Source organism: Lonchura striata, chromosome Z (assembly GCF_050655825.1).
Source record: "Lonchura striata isolate lonStrDom1 chromosome Z, ASM5065582v1, whole genome shotgun sequence".
NCBI classification, from domain to species: domain Eukaryota; kingdom Metazoa; phylum Chordata; class Aves; order Passeriformes; family Estrildidae; genus Lonchura; species Lonchura striata.
Genome location: NC_140740.1, coordinates 68,400,549 through 68,421,401, shown reverse-complemented (window position 1 = coordinate 68,421,401; position 20,853 = coordinate 68,400,549). Strand labels below are relative to the sequence as shown.

The window sequence follows — 20,853 nt, the reverse complement described above, 5'->3', positions numbered from 1 at the left end:
TACACATACCTCCAGTATCCTTTACATTCTAAATATTCAAAACTTTGGGATAAGTTTCAAATGAGTTAGTTGTCCTCTGTGTTTCACCTCTTTATAAATCTTGATATTTCCTGACATATTAGGAGCAAAAGATGTGACATCCTTAATTTACTCATATTTTAGAGTTTCCTATTTTCAATAATGTTAACATAGCCCCTTCAATTTGTCAGCAGGTGGTATCCCATCTGTCATACACAAATCCTCCAGAAATGTCATAATACTGTTGGAAATCTGTCCATCATGATCCAGCTGTCCATTAGGATGGGAAGAATGCCAGTGTTCTGTCCCTGCTTATTCTCCTGCCCTCTACAAGGACTACCTTAGACACTTCAAAGGAAATACAAGTTGAAGAATTTCCTGCTCATTAGTTACATCTATCTAGAACAGCATCTCTTCTATGTTCAGCTACATTTAATAGAAGCATAATTTTTTCCACATGTTCTCTACTAAAAAAGGAAATTGCATTTAAAGTAACAATTACATAAAATCAGAAAACCTTCATAATTATTGTATTAATTATTTTGTGTGAATATCTAATATCTTTCTAGCTAACAGTGTACAGCCTTTCTAGTCAGACAGGAGATACCTGTCATACATACATACACTACCTGTACTTTTTACAGTTGTAAAAGAACATTCTAAGCTGAATGCACATGCATGGTGGTTCCAGGCTATGTGTCCTTTGAGGCCTGAGGAGCAGAGGAGAGCAGCTGCAGTGAAGAGAGAAAAAACTGTAATTTCAGTCTGAAGAGTTGGTTACAGAAAGTGAAGCCAAAATGTGTGAATGGAGATGTAATCTATGAATCTATTATGTAAACATCATTCCTCAGTGTTCTCTTTGCTGAATGTGAGCACCCACATTTGGCATTCTAAATTAGTAACTGTATATCTGTCTAAGAACTCTATTGCGATCCACTGCAAACTAATAGTTTGTGCTCTTTCAGTGATGACACAATAGGTCAACACTGAAGTGATCTGCCCTACAAGGACAGAGTTTCATGGAGAAAACTGAAACACACCAGGTCTGGAACAAGTTTTATACAGATTTCAGAAGGGAGCTCCAAAGAAAAGATGAAAAAAAATACAGATGCATTAGTTGTCCTCTTGGAGCATTGCTGAATTTTTCACAACCTCACTAAACATGTAGAGATGGAGGGATCAAGTGTTATACTTAGTGCTAAAATGCTTTAAAGATGTAAAGTTTTAAACATAATTTTTGCTGTAATAATCAGTGATGTGTTTATGTGCATGTAGCCTGCTTGACAATCTGACTGACACTATTTGAATGCTAATAATTTACAGAGAACAGCAAACTAGATTTAAACTGATTTTCAAGAAAAGGACATACATCATCACAATACAATTGTTTGTTAGGTTTGGACTGACCACAGATAAAATCTAAAGGGGTTTGGTTTTGTAAAATGTCTGTTTCTATGTTTGATCTCCAATATTAGCAATTAATTCAGAACTTCTTTCCTATAAGTTACTTCAAATATTCCTGAGTAAAGGAACCAGACTTTTCTTTAGAAATAATTCAGTCAGCAGCTGTTCTGCTATGGGTAATATATTTATTTACATATGAAAATAAAAATCAGTATCATAAAGGAAAGAAGTAAGGAACCTAATAGGTTTCTGGCAATGTCACTTTTAGATTTTATTATCTGTTTAATTTGGGATTTGAGTCAAAAGGAGATGGAGGAAGATGAGGTACAGAGACAAGAATGTTCCCTCTTATTTTCTGTTCTAGGAAATCCAAATAATTTTGCTCCAATTACTATGCATTTAATTCCAACATATTTAGGTGAAAACAACACAATTTTTGTGACTGCTTCTACATTGAGAGGAAATGAACTACCAACTCTTCATGTTCAAATATTTACTTCTGAATTTGATTAAAGCACACTAGAGAAAAGTAGCAGAAGACAATATGTAAAATGTAAAACCTAATAGAAAAGTATAGATTATCAGAGATAAGGGAAGGTGTCACTTCCTTTCATAGTAAATTTGAATATGTCAGCAAAGTAAAACACATAAAAATGCTTTAAATGAGTGAATTTTGCTATTCGTATCAGTTCTGACATTTCTGAGTCTCACAGGTAAGAAATTAAGGGAAAATATACTGCTTATTTAATGAGTAGCTAAAATTTTATGGTAGATTTTTTTAAACTAAGTCCTGTTCTGCAATATCCACAAATCACATAGATAACACTGGCAACATAAAGAAGATTATTTCTTTCTTTCTTATAATGACAATATATCAGTCTTCACTACTAGGAAAAGTACTTACAGACTGAACAATGTTCACTGCAGTAAATGAAAACTTCACTATTGCCAGTAGCATACCACAGGTATTATATTTATTCTGCAAACTTTCATAAACTAAGTTCATCAGTCTCACTTTGTCTTCAAAGTGAACAGCAGCCTTCAGCTGCCTGAAGTTGTGCTTAAACTTGTTTAGATATGATCTTTTCTCCTGACCTTCCCCTCTCTGTTTTGTTTTAGTTGGAGGTTTTGGTTTGTTGAGTTTTTTGATGGTTTTTGGTTGGTTGATTTGGAAGTTTTCTCTTTTTGTATGTGCATGTAGGAGGGGGTTTTGTTTAGTTTTGGTGTTTTTCGGTGAATAGCCCTAATTTTAAATCAAATTTAGTAACAAATATGTGAAGTCTGTATGTAACATCTATGAGGTTTTCAGAATGATTTGGTCAAGACCAAAGGAAGCTTGCTGGCATGTAAACAGAGGCTGCTTGGAAATGGTGTGCATAATGGAGTGTAGAGGAACAAAGGGAGTAAATTACAAGAAAAGCAGTTCAGATTATACTGTTAACTCTATGGTTATAAAGAACTTGTCAAGCTTTGGATCAACAGAACTTGATTCTTATGAGGCACTTTAAGAACCCAGACATTTGTAGGAAGAAGAATGCAGCAGCTCACATGAAATCTAGCAAGCTCCTGGAATAGGTAGAGGACAAATGTTAGATGTATCAAAAAGGAATGAGGTGCAGCTGGACTTGCAATGCAATTATCTTGGTTAGTCATAGCCTTAGCTGCAATATTGTGAAGCTTGAGGTCAAAGGGAGCACACAAGATTTTAAAGATTTTAAAAACAAAGATTTTAGAAGACCAAACTTCAACATGCTCAGAACACAGCCGGGAGGTATTCTGTAGAAGCTTCCCTGGAGGAAAAAGGAGCTGGTGAATGTTTAGAGTTTTTCAGGAATGCACTTCTGGAAGCAAAAACCAGTTAACCCCCTTTAAAGATAAGGGAAGTAGGCAGAGCAAGAGATCCCCTTGGCTGAACTACAAGCTTTTGAGTTTGATCACAACCAAAAGAGAAGCTTATCAAAAATGTCAAAACAGGTGAAGACCCACTGAGAAATTCAAGAGCATTTTCAAGGTGTGCAGAGATGCAAATACCAGATAAAACTGGTATTGACCAACTATGTCAAAAACTACAAGAAACTGTTCAATAAGAAAAAGAAACAGAAGGAAAATATCATCCTGTTAAACAGGAGAGGTGAATCAGTCACCAAAAGCGCTGAATGAAGTTCTCAACTTCATTCACCTCTGTTTGCTAGACCCTGGCAGCAAAAGTCTAGGTTGAAATAAACACAAATCCACCTTCATTGAAGGAAGAGTTGGTGAGTAAATTTTACAGCAACTTCATCTCTGAAAATTGATGGGCCATGACAGCATCCACCCAGGAAATCTGAAGAGTGACTACAAAGACAGACTCCCTTTTCACAAACCATTTGGAAAAGATGTGGGGTAAAGGGTACAAGTTACTTCCAAGGATAGTCTCATCACATGCAAGAGGAAAGTTTTTTTAAAACAATCAGAATTCTGAATAATCTCTCCAAGGAAATGGTAGATTCTACAGTGTTGGACACTTAAAATTCAGATGGACAAGTTTCTAATCAATCTTGTCTAGACCATGCTTTTGACAAGAAAGTTTGGACCAGATGATCTTTGAGGTCACCTTCTAATCTGGTCCCCTTCTAATTTTATAATTCTATGATGATTATGGAGATATATCCTCTAGTAATATATCTTTTGTTTATTCTTTAGAGCAGAATAGAACAGAACAGAATACTTTAGTTGGAAGAGATCTAAAAACATGTACTCCAACTGCTCAGCCATCTCAAGGTTGATCCAAAGTTGAAGCCTGTTGCTAAGGGTGTTGTCCAAACACCTCTAAATACTGACACATCAACCACAATTACTTTCCAGGCTTTGACCACCCTCTAGGTAAAAATCTTCCTAATGTCCAGTCTGAAATTCCCCTGTCACAGTTTGAAACCATCCCCACTTGTCTTATCACTGGACTCCAGAGAAGAGTCAGCACCTTCATCTCCACTTCTCAGGAATCTGCAGAGAAAATTCAGGTCACCTTTGAGCTGCTTTTCCTACAAACTGGACATGCCCAAAGTCCTTCACCAATCTTCACAGCACATGTTTTCCAGCTTTTTCATGAGCTTTGTTGCCCTCCTCTAGATAGGTTCAAAGATCGTAAAATCCTTTTAAATTGTGGGATCCAACCTACCCATATCCCTTTGCAAATGTTCTTGTTCTCAAGAGTCAACAGCATCTCTCAGTTTGGTGTCATCAGCAAACTTAGTTTCTTCCCTTATGCATAATAATAACATCTGAACTAGTAATAGTATTTTATTTAGACTTTCAATATTTAAATTATACTAATAAAATATTATTTTTTACATAGTAAAGTGATAAATTTTCACACTTAATAAGATTTAGTTTTCTTAGCATACAGGCAAAAAGACTACATAATCACATGTAGGAGCCATGTGATATTGGGATATCCTCCATACAAACAAAAATTTATAATAAGTTTTTTATAGAGAATATGTGCAAAGATATTTCCAGAGGCAAATCACCTTGCAAAATATGGCAATCTTTGCTAGAAATTGAACTAAAGTATGGTTTTGTCAATAATTACTCTGATTTCTAGAGAAAGAAGCAATAGTTTATCTTGAGTAAAAGCTGTATACTTTTAAAAAAATAATGGACACAAGATATTCTATCCAAGCTTTAGCTAGGACATGACTGAACAGTTTTAGCTCCAATTTTATGTTCAACTGAGGCAAATAACTCTGCAGAAAATAGTCAGCTTGAATGTCTGCACAAAGCACTACTGATCAACCTAGCTGAACAGATAGTATCTGCCCAAATTCATATCACACATAAACAAGCACACCCCATATCAAAACTCAGTCAAGTATATTACCTGACTTAAAAGGTACATAAAAATCCATATGATAAGATGTGTGTATCATATGAAATAGTGTGACAGCTTTCTTTTAATGCCAGTTTGTACAGTATGACAAAAAATAGCAATATTCCCAATGCTATAAGTTGTTTCCAAAAATTGTTGCCCTTTTAAGATACAAATATTTGTATGTGAAAGTGAAAATGGACTACTTGTTTTCTATATTAATGACAGCCCTTCATAAAGGGCAGCATTTTCAAGATTCTAACATAGGATCTGGGAAAGTATCAATCTCCCTGGGCTCCCATGTATTTCCTATAATACATTGGGGAAATTAATTGCTTTTTCTCACCTGAATTTCACATTTACATAGAAAGAAGAGCAGTTTCACTCCACAGGAATTATAAAATAGAAGATGTCAGGATTGTACATGCCGTGTTATTCATATTATTATATTCACATGCCATCTCTGTTTGCTCTGCTCTTGGATTGCTTCATTTATTGAGTGGCTTTTTTATTATTGTCTGTATGTGTGTATTGTATATACATTGCATATACCATACATAGTGCAAATTATGTACTTACAAATATGCAAAGTACTTAAAATTCTATCTTTGTAGGTGCTCTTGTTTCAAAGACTTTTAAGAATATGTTATTTACATAAACATTCTACTTTCAGAAGATGCTTTTAAACTTATGTAAAATGCTCTCAAGCCTTAATTTTAATATATTAATAGGCCTTAGTTTAAGAACTGCAGATAATATTCATCATGTTTAAAGGGAATCGGTTTCCTCTTTTGTCTACGTATAACTTTTAATCTCATTATCGATGAACAAACAGGAAACAGAAATTCTTACCCTGCAGACAATGCCATGTACGCAACAGCTCCAAAACTGGTAACAAGAACTATTACCCCTACTCACTCCCTGCCTGTTCAAAGCACTAAAAAAGAGGGATACATAAGCTAAGCTTTTTTCTTGCCCTTATTTTGAGTTGAATCAATCCAGAGAAATGTCATCAATACATATACAGTTTCTTTTTTCCTGTGTCTAAGGGAAATGTCAGTTCAATATGTCTCTAAATTCCGTTATCTTCACACATATAAATGAAGCAATAATAAGAGATTAGAAGATTAAAAGACAAATCACAACCAATTAGACCTTGTCAAATTTTGTCATCACACAGGAAACCTGCTAAAATGTTAACCTTGACCTTCAGCATATATTAAAATCAGGGACTATCAGTTGATAATCAGTTAAGTGCTCTCTGTGGAAAGAATAGAAGACCTCGCCCAGTGAGGGTACTAAAAGCTTGTGAAAATTTGATCCTGATGTTATCCAGATGCAAAGTGTTAACCTTTTGTAGAGATGAAGTCTGAAACCCTCGAACAAGGGTCAAGATAAACAGGTTCCATTTTTGGCCCAATAGCAGACTCCTAATGTCAGATGTTCACTTTGCGGTGACCTTGTTCCCAAATGTAGAATGAATACAACAATATTTCTTTTCTTTGCCTTTAACTCTATCACTGGGACAAAGATGGCCTAGAAATAGACTGAGTATTCTGATGTCAGGGTATTTTAAACTGCTGTAACTTGAACAATAATAGTCTTAAGCTCTATATCCTTTATTTTTTCTGCATTGTATTTTTTGTCACTCATATTGTAAGTGTTAAGCTAAATAGACTAATATACACATATTATATTTTTATTCAAAAGTAGTCTCTTGCTTTAGTTCTTGTAGTTTGCTCACTAGAAGTACTTGTAAACTATATAACTTAACACACTCATTTTTCATCTGATTTTTTTTTTTTTTGTGTCCCAGAGTATTTAAATATCTTAAAAATTTAGTCACATTCTTGTCACACTCTTAATTCTGAATTCTTTTCACCATATGCCAGTTAATATTTGGGAACAATATCAATGGTACATACTGAATATATATACCAATGTCAAAAATTAACCCAGGATGGTCTTAGCTGTGGTGTGCTAGAATAGGTATCTTGTCCCCATTTAAGAGTGAATTTCTGATATTTTTTCTTATTCTTCATACTTTGCCTCAAAAAGGTTATCTTGACATCCAAAATAAAAGGAGGACCATATGTTATGGTAGAGAGCTATCTCAACATCTCACAGGCTTTCTTGCAATTAGTCTCCATACCACAAAGATCAAGTCTAACTCCATTTTATCAATGCCTGTCTCATACTCTGGTACGCAAAGCCTACCAGATGTGATTTCACAGTGTGAACAGCAGTGGAAAATCACTTTTCCGTATCTGCTGGCTTCATCCTTGCTAATGCAGTCTAGGGTTTGAGACTGCTTTTTCTGAGTCTACTGCTGCCTTGGGAAGAGCCTAGTGGCTCCAGAGGTCCCAGAGACATTACTGCAGAGCAGCTCCCCAGCTGGTCAGCATCAGCCCATACTCTCGCTTCCAAGATGCAGCACTTCACATCCATTTTCATGGGGTTCCTGTCAGATCATTTGTCTCTGCAGAAGCCCTAACTCCTACTGTGTTGATCTCTTCATAAATGTTTTGGATCTTCTGCAAGAACATTAAACATGATTAGTCTTGGTATTTATCCTAGACAGAAAGTACACCTTTCTAGTCACTAGTTGGGCTTTGTATTATGGATCACAACAGTAAGACTGTTCATCTGCTTCATGTAATTGCCTACCTGCTAACAAAGGTACTATGAAAGCCATGTCAAAGCACTTTGTGAAGTCAGGGTAATCAAGTGCACACATCTTTGCCTCTCCACTATCTTCTCATCAAGGCTGTCACATTGGATAGGTATGATTTGCACAGACCAGGATTTGATGAAACTTTTAAAATAATGAATCTTTGGTCCAGAGTCACCTCTGTTCTAAAGTTCATATAACAGATGTTAAAATATAAGATGCTACTTATCTGTCATATATAATCTGTGATTATTGTGATATTTCTAAATTATTAATTTCAATTTAAAATAACAAATAAGTAAAATAAAGCTGCTATAAATAACTATGTCCTCAAAGGGATGTGTATACCATACAAATTCCTCATCAATCAATTTGTATATTAACTCTGATAATTCCATACATTTTTCTCACACCTGAGAAAAATTTTGAGTTTGTAAGACACAGAATTTTAGGATCATATAGTAAATAGAATGGATTAAATATTCAGTAAAGTTTTGTGCATTGATACAGAAGTACTGGTGCTAATTTCACCTTGCATATGATTGAAGAAATAGATAACATCCATTATACTTCCACATTGCTTCTGCTTAGTATATGTGTTTCTAAGAAGTAAAATCTTTTTGCTGCTTGAGAACTGGATAAACTTTTGATTTCTTTGTCTGACCTTAGAATATTGAAATATTGGGTAAATAACATTTAAAAATATTCTTACTCTTTATACCACTAATGACTGATTTGTGCCAGGAAACAGAAGAAAATTATTTGTTTCTAATATTTCACATTTTTTTTTAAAAACCCAATCTGCTCCATTCATAAGAACTGAAACGTGTTTACAAGAAATGAATAAGTTAGCAACTAGAAAAAATATGTCTATTTCATATATGTATACATATATGTATATTTAGTAGTCTCCAGGATACCTAGGCAATGGTCACAAGGTGATTGTACTCTAGCTTGAGATCTTTCCCCTCTGTAAGTATATATCCTATTCAAGAATGACTTTTGGCAAAGATATGTCTAAATCATATGGGGTGTTGCTCATTAATTGCTTCATCTTGTCATTAATTAGATAATTACAAAGAACTCGCCTTCTCAAAGTCTCAAGTTGTTTCAGCATAAGTTCTTGCTAGAATTCATCTTTTTCAGTAGCTACTCACAAATATTAACACACTTTATTCAATACATTTGAAAACCTGTCAAGAGTCCTAATTCTATTCTTTAATGTAGCAAATACTGTATATAAGTGATAAACTACATAGGTTTGACTAGCAGTGGGCCAAGAATACAAACATACATTTCCACTTTGTCAGTATTTCTAATAATCAGTAAAGCAATTGATGATCCAAAACAAATTCTGACAATGAAAAAAATTTAGCTTCTCTTTTAGACTATGTTTATGCAACTAGCTCTAAATAGATATATTTTGAGCAGTTTTCAAACTTTCAAGAACTTCAATAAAGTGAGCTAGTTGTTTGTTTTGCAGTGACACCAATACGTTTTCAGACATTCAACAATTTTATGGTAGTGTATCTTTTATTTCTCTCTGATAAATGAACATATTGTATTAATATTCTGCCTCAACCACCTCTTTCTTTCTTCCTCCCTCTCTATTGTTTACCCTTTTCTCCTTTTCCCAGGCTGGTATCATCCAGGTTTTTTAGCAGTTTTCAAAGAGGAAAATAGATTTTCACTGAGACATTATATTGTGAGTTAAAAGCAGATTGGACAAACTGTAAACCATTCTGCCCTTTTCCACATTTCCTTCTAGCCATAAGAAAAGAAGAAATTTTCAAATTCTATCAGGAAAGAAAACAAAACTCTAAGTAGAATTGAGATACTGGTGTCCATGAATATTAAAAATCTAAGACTAGAAGGACGAGAAATGCACTTTAATGTGTTCATAATTCCTATGTACGTGACTGTAGCACTGCTGTCACCTCCACCATGTGAAGAATAACATGTGGACCCCCCTCAGAGATAATTTTTGGACCACCTAGGCTTCTAGCTCTGTCCTTCACCCACAATTGTCTCCCATGAGAAATGCAGTGGGAAGTAAGGTTAATTTAATTAGCACCCAAATATTCTCACTTGTTTTTTTCCCACCAGTTATTCTTCTATATCAACAGACTATTTGTTGTCTACATTTTCTTGATCATTGAATATTTCCCCCATTTCATATTTATATTTATGTTTTATAATAATTTGTCATTACTTTCTGATAGAAGGCTTTGTAAATTTAGTCTGAAATGAATCTCCAAATGTGCAAGACATCACTTACTTGGAGTTGAGGCTGATCAGTTCTACCACAGCTGGTGCCAACATTCTGTCAGTCAAATTCTTAACTGTGTTATAAACGGTGAGGAAAATAGTTGCTTTTTACTCCCACCTGGAACGAAATATAGTGTCAGTAACTATTTTTTTTTCTTATCTTCCAAGTGTAATAAGACATTTATTATATTATCTTAGCCTGTCTCATTAAGGGGTCATCAAAACAGTTACACAAATGATAGAAGCATATGCAGTTTCACTCTTTGAATTTTTTCTTGATTGTGTGATACAATATACATATAAATAAGTGTTCTAAACAATAATTTATTTAGTGTATATTTATTCACATATATATTTATTCATATATGTATGCATTTCAAAATGTTGGTGCTGAAGAAATTAGTCAGAAATTTTAGCAGTAGCAAATAGAAGTGTTTCACAGCAAAATAGTTTAATGAAGGTATCTATATAACATAGTTTCAGTTTTATTTTGATCTTGAAGTATCATTTCTTTTTTCCAGGTTTCTTCTTATTAGGGACTATAGACTTCAAATTTATGACAAAATTATTTATAAAAGAAAAGGTTAAAGAAAAAGTATCTTAATTTTAAACTGCTCTCTATCACCTTTGAAAGGAAATGAAGACAAGAAGTCCTAACTGACTAAAAGAGCAACTATAGAATAGAATAGAATAGAATAGAATAGAATAGAATAGAATAGAATAGAATAATATAAATATCAATCTACAAGAAGATGGGGAAAAGAAAGTTCTGAAAATCATAACCCAATCAGTTTAACTTAAATTCCTGGGGAAAAAATTATACTATCACTCTTCATGAAAGGCATTTGCAGGCAGAAGAAGGTCAACCAGTAGCAGCATGGCAACAGAGAAATATCTGAAGAGACAGAGATATTAATGAAAATATGTGGGGGAAACAAAGTGGGGAAAAGAGACATTTATTATGCCTAGATTATGTAAATATTTTGCTGAATATTTATTTTGTTGTCTTGTGACTGTATGATATTTCTGTCCATCCAACCAAAAGAAAACCAAACATATTATAACTCAGTTGTATTGAAACACAATGAATTGGTTTCTACAGCCAACAATTTTTTTCAGAAACTCACTGACTTAATAGTGAGCTTTCACACAATGGTAGCAATACAGACAGACTAGCAGCATTCAGAAAATCACAGGTGGCTTAGACAGTTTCAGATCTTTCTTCATCAACATTCCTTGCTGTAAAGGATATACAGTTTATGAGGAAATGATAGGTTATAAAAAGTCTCTACAAGAATATGGATTAATAGTATTTAGCTAGTTATTCAATGCTGTGTATAAATATTGGTGGGAGAGGCACTGCGCATCTGACAAATTTATGGCCTTTCATTTAGAGTGTAAACATTTAGGAGAACTAGACCTTGTCACATACTGACATTATTTTATGAATTAATGTTATTTTATTGAAAGCAAATTGCAGATCTTTATTTCATCACAAAAATAACTATCCTGTAAGTTAAAAAAAATTCATAAATGCTTTTCCTGTTGTCTAATTGCTTAATTAATTCATTCAAAACAATTGAATTAATCTTATAAAATTAATATTTCCTAACAGCTGAAAGATTCTTTTACTATGTTCTAATTCTAATATAAGAAACAAATTCCTAATCTTAGACACATACATCATTCCAAGAAATAAGAAGTCTATTCCAGAAAGCACTTTGCAGCTCCAAACTTACGCCATTAGTAAACTCATTCTCCCAGAAGTCCCTTTTGTAGTTGCTCCTTCAGTACAAGCTTTCATGGAAGTTGTTTATACATAAATCCACTGTTCAGAGAATTTTAATTGAAAGTGCTTACAGATTTGACCACAAATAACTATCAGTACATAACTGAAAAAGGGCTTTTTTTACAACTCCTGTAATATTTTTGAATTTCAAAACATTTATTCACAGGCAGTATTCCAAAAGTGTTTGAAGATTTTCTCAGAAACCAACAATACTTCCAAAAGAAAAGTACAGAGGAATCTAACAGTGTTTTCTTGATACTTTTAGACTGCAAGGGTAAATGAGTGCAACTGAGAATTAAATCTCTCCAAAGTACTTCAAAGATAAATTCACTTTGCTGTATATGTCATCACAAGTTGCATCTTCAAAACAACACCTCTAGTCTGGAATTCTCCAAGGTGGAGGAGCACAGGAGACCTATAATAATTAACTAATCACTGAATCATCACCAGAGGTTTAGAGGTAAAAACCTCTTCTCTTTTGTTACTCTTAACTTGAAATTGGGAAACAAACTTGTGCAGCAGCATCCTGAGATTTTTCTCCCACACTTCAGCTGATGTAGGGAAACAAACTGGATACACATTTTCAATTCCAGTGAAGAAAAAGCTACTTTCTCTCAGAATGTATTTGCCTTGTTAAATTTTAAATTAAAATTTATTTCTTTCAATATACTTAATATTATCCTATGTCTTTTCATGGCTTCTCTTCTCCTTTTTCCCCCAGTTTCCCCTTCCCTTAGTTTTGCTTCTACACATTTCAACATCATGCAAATCAGCCCAGGAGTTGTTTTTTCTTTTTTTCTTTTTTTTTTTTTTTTTCTTTCTTAAATAGGGATGAGTTGGCAGAAAGCTAGTTTTGCCTGTATTTTGCACTTGTTATCAGTTGGGAACAGAAGGAAATATCACTTTAGCTCCTGAATAAAAGCAACAGATAAGCATGACGCTTTGGGCTGTGTGCTACTTCTGTTAGCCACTAACAGAGCACTGAGCATTACTTCTCTCTTCTATGATGTATGCTGAAACTCCCTGCTAGCAGGCCTGAAACATTTACATTTTCTCAGAAATCAAATTGAGAAAGCCAGATGCCAATATATAGTTGACAGTTTCAGAAAAAAGGTTAAGCTTTAGCAATGATGTTTACATATATGCTTCTGGTCACAATCAATTCCAATGTATTCAATTCAGACCTATGACACTGCTCTTCAAAGACAAAAGCTAGACATTAAAGGAAAGCTTATGTGGAGAAGTAATATCTCTTATTAGATCAGTTCATAGAAAAGAATTACAGGATTCTGGCACAAAAGCCTTTGTTCAAAGGAATATAAGGTGGAAGATTTCAGATATGCTAGATGCTACTTGGGACATGGATGTTATACATTGTTTGAAAATTTCTTTTTAAAATCACAAGGCATAATATGAAGCCCTGCCTCAGACATCACAGAAACAACACACCCGTGAACAGTCCAAATATTTATGTGATATTCATGATTTCTGAAAAAGGGAAACTATATACAGATTATCCTTAGTAGTGTAAATTGGATTAAAAGACAAATTATTTATAAAAAATACATTATATTTTTTTAGATTCCATAAATACTACAAAGTTCAGTAAGCCTTTGCTTAATTCTTTGGACAGAAAAGGTGGCTGCATAAGATGATGATAACTTCCCTTTAAAAAAATTAAATCCTTTTTTCTATGTCCTTTCATTCACACCTGTGGGATATGACGCTATATTATACAGTCTGTTTTAACAACTAATCCACATTTAAGTTGCTAATTTACAAATTACAAAAACCTTTCTAGCTCTTAAATTTCATTTATTATACATATTTTACATTAATTTGTAATTTGCAGATATATTTATATGGAGAGAGTTAATGTTTCTTTTATCTTTTATTATAAATATGGAAACATTATTAAACTAATAGAAAAAATGACATCAAATTAATAAAGCAAAGTAATGAACACATATGTGACATAAAATTTCCATCCCTGAAAGCGATACCCTCTTTCAGAGTAATTTTTGCTCTCCCAGTGATGGAATATTTTTGCATTTGAGAGCTTAATTTCTCTCTTTAGTTAAAGATGTCAAAGCATTTTCCATTGAATAATTTCCTACAGACATAGCTATAAAACTTAGAAACAAATAAAACAAGGAAAAAAAGAGACCAAAAATAAAAGCGTGTTCTCAAATAAAACCTTTTAATACTTCAAGGTTTGTTAGATTACATTTTTAAGTTTTTACCAAGAACATAACTAAACTAAAAGCATGGCACAGAAAAAGTACAGAAGTTAGAACTATATTAAAATGCACTTAATTTCTGCTAGTACTTGAGCACCACAGTTCTGTTTCTAAGTGTACAACAGAAATTTTAACTGACAATATTAACACAAACACACAAAAAGAACAAAAATATAAACCTACACAAATCTTTATATGTCACACGAATTTAAGAATTTTTATTCATAACATTTGTTTATGATATTTGCATTACAAAACACTGCAATCCGTGACAGAATTTCTTATTTCCTCTTTATATTATTAATCACTGTACTTTTAGGAAAACTCTCTTTATCAGCAAAAATTCATATACCTTTATACCTCAATTCTCCTTGTGGAAAGAATAAATCTACTTTACCCTATCATGCTTTCAAGAGAGAATAAGCATATTAGCCTCCTGCTGCCCTCAAAGTTGTAATTCTGCATCATACTAGCTATTTTACTGGCCTCTCAAAACATTTTTTGCAGGTTTTCTTGACCTAACAAGAAGATTTTCATCAGCTGCAGTATCTTTCAGGTAAGATTGCAAGTTATTATAGTAAGACTGCAAGTCCTTATACTACAGGTGATGACATGATTGAGATAGCAAGAAACTTCACAAAAATACAGGGCAAATGCAGAGACAGTAAATCTCTAACATATATTCACAGACTGCAAAGTGTTAATAAATACATTGATCCTGACTTCAGAACTTAGAGTGACTGAGATTCTTACATTCTGATTTATGCTAAAAAAGCATTGCCTTTTTATTTAAAAAATAAATGCAAAGGCATCTTCTAAAGTATTGTGGAATTATAAGAGCTGATTTCTGAGTACAGATTCTAACATCTCGGCCTGTTCCAAGACTGTAGTAGTCTACTAACTACTTGAAATCATAATCAGATGGGTTTATAGAAAGAGATTCTGATTATGTTTTAAAATATTTTTTCATGATAATGCAAGAGTCCTAATTATAAACCTTATTTTCTGCCTGTTGTGCCAAGGTACTGGGGAGGAGAGAATGAGGGTGTTTTCTGTGAGAGTAGGAAGTTTCACAACATGAGACAGAGAAAGTTTCAGGCATCTCCAACATGGATCTACTGCAGGACATAGCTTAATGCATCAACAAAGAAGATTTTGCTTCTCTGATAATGCTCTATCTCGGAAGTGGCAATATATACTGGGTTGCAGCTGTGAGACAGAAATGAGAAAAAAATGTGAGAGAAACAGCTTATAGACAGTAGTATCAGGGGAGGAGGAAGAAAGATGTGCTCCTGGCACTGGAGTAGGGATTCCTCTGCCGCCTGTGAAGACTATGGAGAATCAGATTGTCCTCCTGCAGCCCAGGAAGACCATGTTGGAGAAGATAGCAACACTGTAGGCCATAGACCTCTCCACACTACAGAGAAAACATATCCTAACGGAAGCTATGGATTGTGGAAAGTCCACATAGGAGAATGTGAAGAAGAGCCCAAGTGGCAACATATTTTCTCATAAGACCTACAGCCCAAGGGGGACTCATGTTGGACCAATCTGTTCCTGAGGAACTGTACCCCATGGAAATGACCCATACTGGAGCTGTGTTATAAATGTGCAGGATGCTAAGTAAAGTTAACTATTTAGATTTCCTTGAGGTTCATTGTATTCTTATCTAACTAGAACTATAAAGTAATTATTTTATTTAACTTCACAGATACAATATTTGCTACACTGTAACAAATGGTACATATTTTCCACACTGCTTTTTTTTTATCTTAAATGCATAATCGTTAATCTGGACTTCATTGGTTTATTTTATTTATCTAACTTTAACCAGGTCATTTTCTAGTGTGCTATGTTTCTATCCCCATATCATGTGTAGAGACATTAACACATGACTAGAATTTTCAATCTTATTTTCTCTTCCTGATAAGGAGGGGAAGTGAGTGGCTGGGTGGAGATATGGCAGCAATCCAAGGTCAACCATGACAACGATCAGCCTTTTGAACTGAGGGCTGCCAGAGCTGGTAACTTCACTTTGTTAGAGTACATAGGGATAATGATTGTATTCACTTCTCCCTGAGTAGGTCATAACATCAAGGGAAGCCATATATGTTCTTCTCCAGGTATTCAATATTGAAAGGATTTTATTATCTGAAATATACACAGACAAGTCAAACAAAACTCAGCTAAATTTTTTCAGTTTTTGTCAAGAAGTTATTTATTCTGATCATAAAATTTAGAAGCTGAAAAATAATTTTCCCATTATGTCATTTCAAGACCTCCATCTATTTATTTTGCTGTAAAGAAAATTAAAAAGTTGACAAAAATCTCCCAAATTCCCCATCAGAGTTATCATGGAAAATTTGCTACTCAAATAAAAATCTGGTGATCAGCATGACCTTGATTATGTCAGCAGCTAAAAATATTTTTTAAGTGTCTTTTTATCTATCTTTTCTTCCAGTCTAGTTGCAGCTATAGCCTCTGATTCTTCAGAGGAGGAGCTGAAATAATATATCTAACCAATTACTCATCAAGACAATGTACTCCTTCACTTTGCTGATGGCTGGCTAAAGCTTTGAAGCATGAAATTTGATTTTGTTACTGGTTTAATGTATAGATGCAAGTACAAAGAACATTAAAATGTCAATGCATTAAATTTTGTTTTCCCCAGTAGTCTTGAAAGATGATGATGATGATGATGATGATGATAAGCAGGATGAACAGGAGGAGAAGGAGGAGGAAAATGAGGAATTGGAGAATTAAATACATCATTGTCCAAATGAACAAAAGCAGTCCTATATTTGTTAAAACCATGCACAGAGGTTATAAAATTTTCTGGAGTGAAGTATACCTTTGAAATAGTTGTGTTATCAAAGGATTGAAAGTTGTGTTACTCTGATATTATTTAAATATCTCAACTAGGATATTTATTTCTAACTCTAATACCTATCTAAAAGTTGGGTCTCAATAACTGGTTTTAAGACATCATTTTTTTTCTTCAAAGCTAAACAGCTGTTCTCTCCTTTCAATTACAGTAGTGTGCCTGTACATATATATTCATGCAGAATTCATTCCTCAATAATCTTTCTGATTAAGCTAGACAACTTAATCTTCAGAGGTCTTGAATTTTAAGGGTCGCTTGATTCTATTTTCAGAATGAAAGCTCTGTCTTCCATCTCTGACAAACAGATCTGTCCTTAAAACTCATGGCTGAGTGATTAATTGCCATTCATGTATGCTGCAGTTTGGTATTTCTTAAATAAATTGTCCTATTTTTTAATAGGACATGAAGAAATTAATGCATATGGCAGGAAAATGACAAAAGACTGGAAACTGCTAGATGGTAAAAAAATTTACAACTTTACGTCATTTTGATACTACAGACTCTTCTTATTACAATCATGATGGTGGCCAAACTGCTTATAAATACTTCTCAGGGTAAAAGGAAGCCAATCCAGAAATTTCTCTACCAATCTTAAACTGTAACCTTAGAGCCAGATTCAGAGTTAGCTGAAGCAATGAAGTCTGTAAAAAATACAATAGATAAGGTAGCTGCAGAGACCACAAATACTTACAAATCAGAGGGAGAAGAAGAGAAACTTCACACACAGTTTCAGCATACTGCCAAATCCCTACTTAGATCACACATTTTCTAATGTGATTTTTAAGATAATGTCCATTAAATTAAAAACAAACAAATAAACAACAACAAAAAAAAAGAAAACAAACCCCAACAACAAAACCCCACCACAACACGTAATTCCAGAGGTGAAAAAGAAGATATAGTATTGTACTTGGAGGAAGTGTTTGACCAAATTGTCTTCTGATGGGCTGATATGCAATATCATGTTATGAGGCAAGGACAGCTGGTGATGGATTCTCAGACAAAACTTATTATAAATGTTTTCCTATCACAAACCCATAGAATCATGAATAATTCAGACAGGGAACATGGGAGTGATTTTCCTAGTCCAGTTCTCCACTTAAAGGAGAGACAACTGCCTGTTTTTTGCAATTTTTTGCAAATTGCATTTTGTCAGGTTTGGAATGGAGCCAATAAAAACAAGGAACTCGAGGGAATATAGTTCACAGAGTCTGATTGTAAGAAAAGTCATGTATTTAGTAGGTTTTCCTTTATTCTTTTAGAACCTTTTACCCTGTAAACCCTAGCAAACACAGCTTAATAACGAAGAGATACTACTAAAATTCAAATCACTATTAAATATTGAAAGCTGATTTTTTTTCTGTTTAAAGATAAATGTTACATCTTTGATTTAAAAATGGAATGATGTACTACCTCCCTCTATGCAATGTTGACTGCTTCAAAATGGATTATGTTTTCTGATTTTTTCTGCTACCAAACATAACATATGATCTTTTTCTTCTCTGTCTACCTGTTTGAGAAACAAAGGATATATGTGGTACGACATATATGAATTTGTGGATCTTCTGAGGCATATGTAAAATCCAAGCAAGAAGGAATTTAAAGTTAGGAATATTAGCATATATGCATATATACATATGTATATAAAAATTATGTATTACTATAGCAACACTATTAATTAAAAGTTTGTTTAAGAAGACTGCCAGGCATTGAAAGAGATTAATGTAGTAATTGTGAGCCACATAAGATGACTAAAAAGTTCATCTCAGTGAGTATCCCTGAAGACTCCTGGTGACATCATTTTACCTAACAATGATTCTGTTTAGTCCTAAAAAGCTGATACATGTATCAGCTGATACATGTATCCAAATGTTCTGCCTGTCAATGTTATCTAAAATGTAGTTGCATAAGTTTAAGATAGATACTTCAGATAAACAACTTTTTTTATATTTTATGACCTAAATTAATATATCAAACTGGCAAATTTTCAGAAATTAGAGTGATGATGATGATATAAGGCATCATCATGACCTGATGAAACTCACAGAACTTCAGCTCCGAAGGGTTTGGCAATCACTTCTTGGCTTCTAAACATTTGTTAAAGGAAGACAAAATCAGCCTGAGTCAAGGCAAATCCAACAGATCCAAAAACTCTGCATGTTGGATTGATCTAAAACTTTATATCAATCAACACTGGCCAAAATAATACTTAGTAGGTTTTGGGATTTGGAAAAAAAAAATGGTTTAGGCTTTATAAGTTCTAAAGTCCTATTTTATTAATATTTTCTTTATTTGGCTTCAAACAATTAATGTGTTTGGGTTTTCTGGGATTTCCTATGGATCATGCCTAAAGTTTTATGTAAAATTCAACTCCCGTGCTTCTGAAAACAGATTCCAAGATAATCTGAACAAGTAACCTTATTGAATGTCAGGGAAAGATCCCAAGTTCATTGTGCAAGGGTAGAATCAATCAGAACTTTACTGTGCTCCTGAATATACTGTTCATCATCCACTCACTATCCATCCAAACCACTTTGATACAATCTGCTTACCATTGTCTTTAGTTTATAAAGCATGTGTCTGAAATGTACTAGTGCAATCTGGACAAAGGTATCACGTGTGCTCTAACTTCCCTTTTGCTTCATAAATATTGTGAAAGTCTTGTTCAGTAGAAAAGAAAGGCATTATCAATAAAGGATGTGATTACTAATACATTCTGATTTGATTTCAGAAATCCTTCCCCCTGCCTCTGTAATCCCTGTACAAAGAATGGTTATGCTATTTAAACAATTTTAAAGAGTGGCATAAATCCATGTTCAAAAATCACATAGATGGATCTCATTTTTAAGCTTCACACATGACTGATTATTTTTATCATAGCTCCAGAAAAAATACAGAAATCCAAATAAAATATCTGCAATTTATAAATTTAAAACTATATTTCTTACCCTTCCTTCTGAAAAAAATCTACTTTAACAAAAGGTATGATTGGAGACATTCTAATTTATGCAATAACCCTAGGCATAAAGGTCTCTGGCTTATTTCTAGCATTCTTTGGTATTAGTTATCCTACTTTCTCTGTTTCTGTGAATGAATCCAGGAACTGAAATTGGCTATTGGAAACATATACAAAGACTGTAAAAAGCGACAGTAGTTTATATCAGGAATCAGAATAGCTGCTGTCTGCTTCCAAGAACTAGGGAATGGTGAATGTGTTGAAGCTGTAGGGAAGATGTGATCTGGAGTAACACCTGTTCAAATAACTGTTACGTATTCTGTCATCAGGGAACTGACAACTAGACTTGCTCAACATGTGGTCCTTTATAATTTAGCTTGAATATCAAATTCATGCTGGAAAGGATGAGAAAAGATAATTTCCTCCTAAGCAAAAAAAGTTCTCTAACAATACTATATGAAGAGCAGATATACTTAAGTAACACTTTCTTCCTTGTTAATGAAAAAATATTGATGAAATTTTTTCAGTCATCCCATCATCATGGGTCTGTGTTTGTCCCTGGCTACAATCACCAGAACCAATCCTGACACTCACCAGCAGTCTGATATGACAGCTAGAACTCAGTCTGCCATTATCTCCATACAACTGGGTGATGTCCTGCTCTGGTGCTACTCGAGGGAATCCCCTATCCCACATAATACCCTGAAATATATTGTGGAATGTTAGATCATAGGAACACAAGGCAGATCACATTTAACACATTTAACACCTTTATT

At 33.8% G+C, this 20,853-nt stretch overlaps 1 protein-coding gene across 30 annotated transcripts in view; it reads right to left on the bottom strand.

Moving 5' to 3' along the window:
• The window catches only part of PTPRD (protein tyrosine phosphatase receptor type D), a 1,154,377-nt gene that overhangs the window by 853,608 nt on the left and 279,916 nt on the right, over nt 1-20,853 (bottom strand). For all 30 annotated transcript variants that reach the window (XM_085567659.1, XM_085567666.1, XM_085567665.1 and 27 more), the window contains one exon: nt 10,219-10,326. The gene's annotated coding sequence lies outside the window, so the exon portion shown is untranslated. The remainder of the gene's footprint in view (nt 1-10,218; nt 10,327-20,853) is intronic.